Genomic DNA, 6719 nt, shown 5'->3' on the forward strand with positions numbered 1-6719 from the left:
CTTGAAAGATTACCATCAGATTGTACAAAAAGTAAACAACACAGAGGAAGAGATCTGTGCTCTTCCTCAACGAAAGCTGCCCACACAATCTTCACACATTCTTCTTCCCCTCTGGAAAAAAAGTATGCCCTCAACACAGGCAGTTTTTCCAGATTTTCTTTTCTGGACCTTAACATCTCTAGGTTGAACTCTTCTTTTTTCTTTTTAGAAAATATATTTTGTTTATTAAAATCTTGTTTGTGGAAAGCCATTAATATGGTCTTACATAATCACCAAATTTCTCATTCCAAAAAGAAATAAAATCTGCCCATTTTTCACCAGTTTACATTACATTTTCTCTTACTTGAACTTAATACTTTAATTTATACATTACTGCCAAGCACCATAGTCTGAAAAACCATTCTGACAAAGGTGGGGGATTCTCAACTACAGCATGGTGGGGGAATGGGCAGTGGAGCAATAACACACTACTGCCCACTCCCATCTCTCCCATGCCTTAGCAGGTAGAACTTTTCAGAGAAAGAGGGCAGGTGAGCAAACAGTGACAGACAGACAACACAGGTGAGCAAGTGAGAGGATGAAGTGGCTACTCTTTCCATGACCGACACTCTGTGGCAGGGAGGATTAGGCTTGTGGTGCTGCCTAGTAAGAAAGCAGAAGCAGCCATCTCTGCCTGCCCAGAGCTTGCCCTTTCTTTCTGGGTGGAGCAGCATGGAAGGCTTGTCATGGAAAAAACAGCTTACTGAGCCCTATCCCTGTCACCAAGATGGGGAGCCAGTTGAGGTGGCTGCTCCAGTGGGAAGACCAAACGAGAGATGGATTGATTCCATAAAGGAAGCCACAGACCTGAACTTACAAGATCTGAACAGGGTGGTTTACAACAGATGCTATTGGAGGTCGCTGATTCATAAGGTCGCCATAAGTCGTAATCGACTTGAACGTACATAAACACACACAGTGGCTGGCCTGAGAAAGAAGAAAAGATGGTACATGTTGCTGCCTGAGGGAAAAGACAACATGATGGCTAACAGATTCCATGTACAAAAGCTGAGTGGCAGTTCAAGTCAAGTCAAATCACTTTATTTGCTTTTAGCCATAGGCCATTGCACAGTGTAAAACAATTAAATTTTTTTAATAATTTTTATTCAAATTTTTCAAAAGACAAACAAAGCAAAGTCAAACAACAAAAACATAACAATACAACAAAAGAAAAAAAATAAAATAGTTGACTTCCGATTTGTCACAGATCAGCTATAAGTATATAATATATATCAAACCTGTCCCTTAATATATACAAACAGGATCACTTTTCTCCATAGGCTATCTTAGTTAATCGTCAAATCCCAATATCATCATTTTATTTTGATCTTTCAACAAAAAGTCTAAGAGAGGCTTCCATTCCTTAAGAAATGTGTCTGTCGATTTTTCTCTAAGTAAACATGTCAATTTATCCATCTCTACTAAGTCCATTAATTTCAATAGCCTTTCTTCCGTTGTTGGTGTTGATTCCATTTTCCACTTTTGTGCATATAATAATCTTGCTGCCGTAATCATATATAATATTATTCTTCCATATTTCTTTTCTATTTGTTTATCCATAAAACCCAATAAAAAAAATTCTGGTTTTGACTGAATATTTATCTTTAGAATTTTTTGCATCATCCTACATATCTGCGCCCAAAATGATTTTGCCTTTTTACACAGCCACCACATATGATAAAATGATCCTTCTTGTTGTTTACATTTCCAACAAACATTAGAAACATTACTATACATTTTTGACAACTTTTCTGGAGTCATATACCAACGATACATCATTTTATAGAAATTTTCTTTAAGATTATAGCATAATGTAAATCTCAAGCCTTTTTTCCACATATTTTCCCATTGATCCATTTGTATGTTATAACCAAAATTTTTTGCCCACTTTACCATACACTCTTTTACTTGTTCTTCTTCCATATCCATTTTCAGCAAGAGTTTATACATTTTCGCAATTGTATTTTCATCATTTGTACACAAACCTATTTCAAAATCAGATTTACTTATTTCAAACCCATACATTTTCTTGTCCATTTTATATCTTTCTAACAATTGTAAATAGGCAAACCATTGAGAAATATATCCTTCCTTTATCAGTTGTTCTCTCTCTTTCATTATATATTCTCCATGTACATTTTCTAATAGTTCTTGATAAGTTAACCATTTCTCTTTTCCAGCCATTTCTCTTCTGTAAAACGCTTCTTGACTTGAGACACATAATGGTATTTTCGAATAGAACCTTGGTTTATATCTATTCCATATTTTCAACAGAGGACGTCTTATAAAATGATTATTAAAGTCTACATTTACTTTTACTTTGTCATACCATAGATATCCATGCCATCCCCACTTCAGGTTATGGCCCTCCAAATCCAATAGTCTTTTATTCCTCAATAAAATCCATTCCTTTATCCAAACTAAACATGATGGCTAACAGATTCCATGTACAAAAGCTGAGTGGCAGTTCAAGTCAAGTCAAATCACTTTATTTGCTTTTAGCCATAGGCCATTGCACAGTGTAAAACAAACAATTAAAACCACACAGCTTAAAACAACTTCAAACACGCGCTCATGTCAAATTTATGCTCGCTGGGCTTGTACGTAGTTTGCTCTTAGCTTTTTTGCGGCTAGAGCAAAGTTTGCCACCGCCATAGTGACCTGTATATGGTTGTCAGCCAGGAGCTCGACCACCAGGTCACCAGGTGTCCTTACTCTGGGGCTAATCAGAGGCGCTAAGAATTTGTGTCTGGGGTTCGAATATAAGGGACAGGTAAACATATAATTCACTAAGTCTTCCGGCACATTACAACCAAAGACGCAGTAGCGCTCCTCGATCGGGGTCCCCAGATACCTGCCTTCGAAATAGGCTGTGGGCATTGTTTGGAATCTGAGTTCCATGAATGCTCTTCGTAAAGAGGGGCATGTCAGGGTGTCGAAGTACCGTGATTTAGCGTGGTTGGGTTTAAAGCGAGGGAACCAGGATGAAAAATGGGCCACAGCTATCATTGCCCTATCTTGGTTCGCATCATGATCGAACACCCAGTTACGAAGCTCAGATGAGTTGAAGCCTATGAGTTTCTTTTGGGGGAGGTCATAGGTTTCTAGTATTGCCTGACCCCCTTGAGCCCAGCCCCCAATCCAAAGTTGCTCTTGCCAGCAGAGCTTTGTGAGGGAGGTGTCCTTCATGATAGAGATTTTCCTCCAATACCTTAAATGGGCCAGATCGATTTTGGATGACAATGAGGGGAGGCCTAGTTCGGCTCTTAAATGGGAAGCAGGTGTACCTCGAGGGAGCCCCAAAATCTGTTTCATGAATACATTTTGTAGTGACTCAAGCCTGGATTTAAGTGAACTACCCCAAAGCTCTGACCCATACAGGATTTTTGGTAGGACTTTGGCCCTATAGATTTTCAGCATCGGGTCAATCAGCTGGCCCCCATGGGTATAAAAAAACCTTCTTATTTGGCCAGTCACTCTGCCCCCCAATACTTTGGTAGCCTCCAACTGTGTTCTCCATGAGATTTGGTCACTGAAATTTATGCCTAAATATTTAAAGTTGTGGACCTGGTCTAGTGGTTGCCCGTTTAGGGTCCAGGTTGATTTTGCTTTCTTATGCTTCCCGCAAATCATTATTTTAGTTTTGGAATGATTGACTTGCAACCGGTGGGCTTTGCAATATTCCTCTAGGCGGGCCAGCATTCTTTTTAAACCAATTTTATTTAAGGAAAGCAAGGCCAGGTCGTCCACATATAGTAAAGATGATATTTTCCTGGGCCCTACCACTGGAGGAAAAAAAGACGGAGAAGCCAGTGCTGTAATGATATCATTTATGAAAAAATTGAAAAGGAAAGGGGCCAGTATGCACCCTTGTTTGACACCTCTCTCAACTGGAATTGGTCGCGAAAGGGTTCCATTCCTCCCCAGTTGGACCTGTACAAGATTTGCCTGGTGGAGAGACCGTATAAGCTATGATAATCTTTTATCGATATTCGATTGGCTTAATTTGTGCCATAGCAGGTCTCTATCAATTGAGTCAAAAGCAGAGGCAAAATCCACAAATGCCACGTATAGCCCAGATACAGACTTTTTAATTAAATGATGGAGAACAAAGGCCTGGTCTATTGTGCTCCTGTCTTTCCTGAAACCAGCCTGTTCTTGGAGAATGATGTTGTATTTAGAGTCCCAATCAAGCAGTTTGGATGTCACGTCTAACAAATTTATGGGTCTGTAGTTGCGAGGGTCCGAGGGGTCACATTTCTTAAATATGGGCACCAGTATGCTGGTGCGCCAACCTATGGGGATGGAGCCCGTGGAATTAATGTATGTGAAGAGTATTGCTAAGAGAGGACCCCACCAGGTGATTTTGGTGAGGAATAATTCTGGGGGGAGCATGTCTTCCCCCGGGGCTTTGCCAGCACGGAGGGTCATGATTAGGTCCCTGATGTCTGCACTGATAACGGGAGGCCATGCTGGGAGTGAGACCGGGTCATCAAGAGGGGACAGCCACACAGATACCGTGCTCCCAAAGGTAGCACGATAATATGCAACCCATGTTTCTGGGAGGATGGGGGGGACCGGCACAAAATAATTTTGTGTAAGCCCCCCCTGAATTAACCTCCAGAATTCAGAATCGTTTCCGTGGCGTACCGCCAGGCCTAGGGCCCACCAATTATTAGAGTAAAATACCTGTTTTTTCTCTTTGAGTAATCTTTTATATGCCCTTTTTAATAAGAGAAGTTGGGATATAGCTTCCCCAGTATTATTTCGCCTGGTGGTTCTGATTTGGGCACATAGTTCTCTTTTCTTGGTTCTACAGTCCCTGTCAAACCATGATGGGGGGCCATTTGAACTCCTACATGGCGCTGATGAAGACACTAGCGGTTTAAGAGCCTTAATAGTGTCCTTGTATACCCTAAGGATGTCCTCCGGGGTATCTGAGGCCGCCTGACGAAGCTCTGTCAGGGTACTTGACTCTAGTAGTCGGTTTATTGCAGACCCGATGACTATGGACCATTTAAGGCGCCTTGACCCTTGTACACTATGCAGCCACGGGGCAGATGTATGTGACTGAAAGACATGGGGGAGGGCGCAGAAGGTTAGTCTTAAAGGAAGGTGATCGCTGTCTGGCCTGGTATCAATGGAAAATTCCTTGGCATAGTCCACTAATGAAGGCGACCCCAGGATATAATCCACTACACTTACTCCCTTTCCTGTGATGGAGGTGTAGTAACCATTAGAGATGTCCAAATACAATCCATTAAAACAAATTAACTGGAATCTAACAATCAAGTGGAAAAGAGTGTGCCCATTTTTGTTAACGGTCTTATCCCAGGACGCCCGTGGTAGAGTGGCCATGTCGCTTGAGAGGGCCCCGATTGTTTTCTATGCAGGGATAACTAGCGCCCATTCTGGCATTAAAATCACCACCAATGAGCAGTAGATGGGAGGGGTAGTCGCATAACAGCTTGTCCAAATAGTTCTCCAATTGCGATCAGATGGGCATTGACAGATGGGTAAAAAGAGGAGGAAATATACATTTATACATATGAAAGGGGGAAAGTCCGGGGGGTGAATTATTAAGGCCAAGCAGATGTCAGGGCCGCAGTCTGGGGTTCAGTAACGTGAACATCCAGAGTCGTGGCGATTAGGGTTGCTAAGCCGCCACTTCCGCGGCCCATGTTTGCTGTTCTCTTTGCTGGTTTTTCCCAAGCCTTAAAGCCCTGGAGGAAGAGAGAGTTGGTATCTAAGAGCCAAGTCTCTTGGAGGCAGATGATGTCAAAAGATTGTAAGAAGCCAGTGAGCTCTATGTCAGCCAGCTTATTTTTCCATCCGGCGATGTTCCAGGATAACAAGTTAGTGTAAGAGCTGGGGGAATTGGGATGTCTTGTGAAGGGTGTTTTAGGCACTAATGCCCACCCCATGGAGCAAGTCGAGGGGGGTGGGATCCCATTTGATTTTTCACTCTGTCATATCGTGGGATTTCCCAGAGCCGTGATTTGCTCTATGTCTGAATTCAGGATACTTACATTGGAGGAAATTGGGCCCCCCGGGCGAGCCAGCCTGGTCGTTCGAGGCACTGGCTTCCCAGGAGATCCCAGTTCCTCCGGGTCTAAATAGCACATTTCCAGCCAAGAGGGACCATCTGCGGGTTTGGCCCTATTGCTAGGGGGCTTGGCCAAAGCCAGGTTCTCCTTGTTTTGGGCTGCGGTGTTAAGGGGGATCAGATTGATTTCCGCCATTACCTGGTGAGTAGAGTGACTTATAAAGGGTGGCCTAGATTGATTTGCTGGCCTCCCAAGATGTTGGCCAGAACAAGTATCTAATGATTTGGGGTGCTGGAGCCCACCATTATTAAGAGGAATATGATTGCCGGCTTGCAATTTTCCTAAAAGTGTTTTTAGGCGTGTCAGCCTCAGTACAATTGCACTCTGCTCATTGATTGGCAGTCCACAAAAGGATTCAATCAGCTGGATTTCTTCCAAATGCAGTGAGTCATCATGGGAGACTGGTGTACCGTCCCGGTCTTCCAATGGAAGAGAAGTTTGTGGGGCCAGGACCCTTGGATGAATACGACATAACGGGCTTCTCGAAGCTGAGAACTCTGTGCCTTTCCTGCTAGTAGTTAAACCCCAGCAGGCAGTATCCAGGGGTTGGAGAGGGGCCACATTCTCAAAAAA

The sequence above is a fragment of the Rhineura floridana genome, chromosome 4, assembly GCF_030035675.1.
Source record: "Rhineura floridana isolate rRhiFlo1 chromosome 4, rRhiFlo1.hap2, whole genome shotgun sequence".
NCBI classification, from domain to species: domain Eukaryota; kingdom Metazoa; phylum Chordata; class Lepidosauria; order Squamata; family Rhineuridae; genus Rhineura; species Rhineura floridana.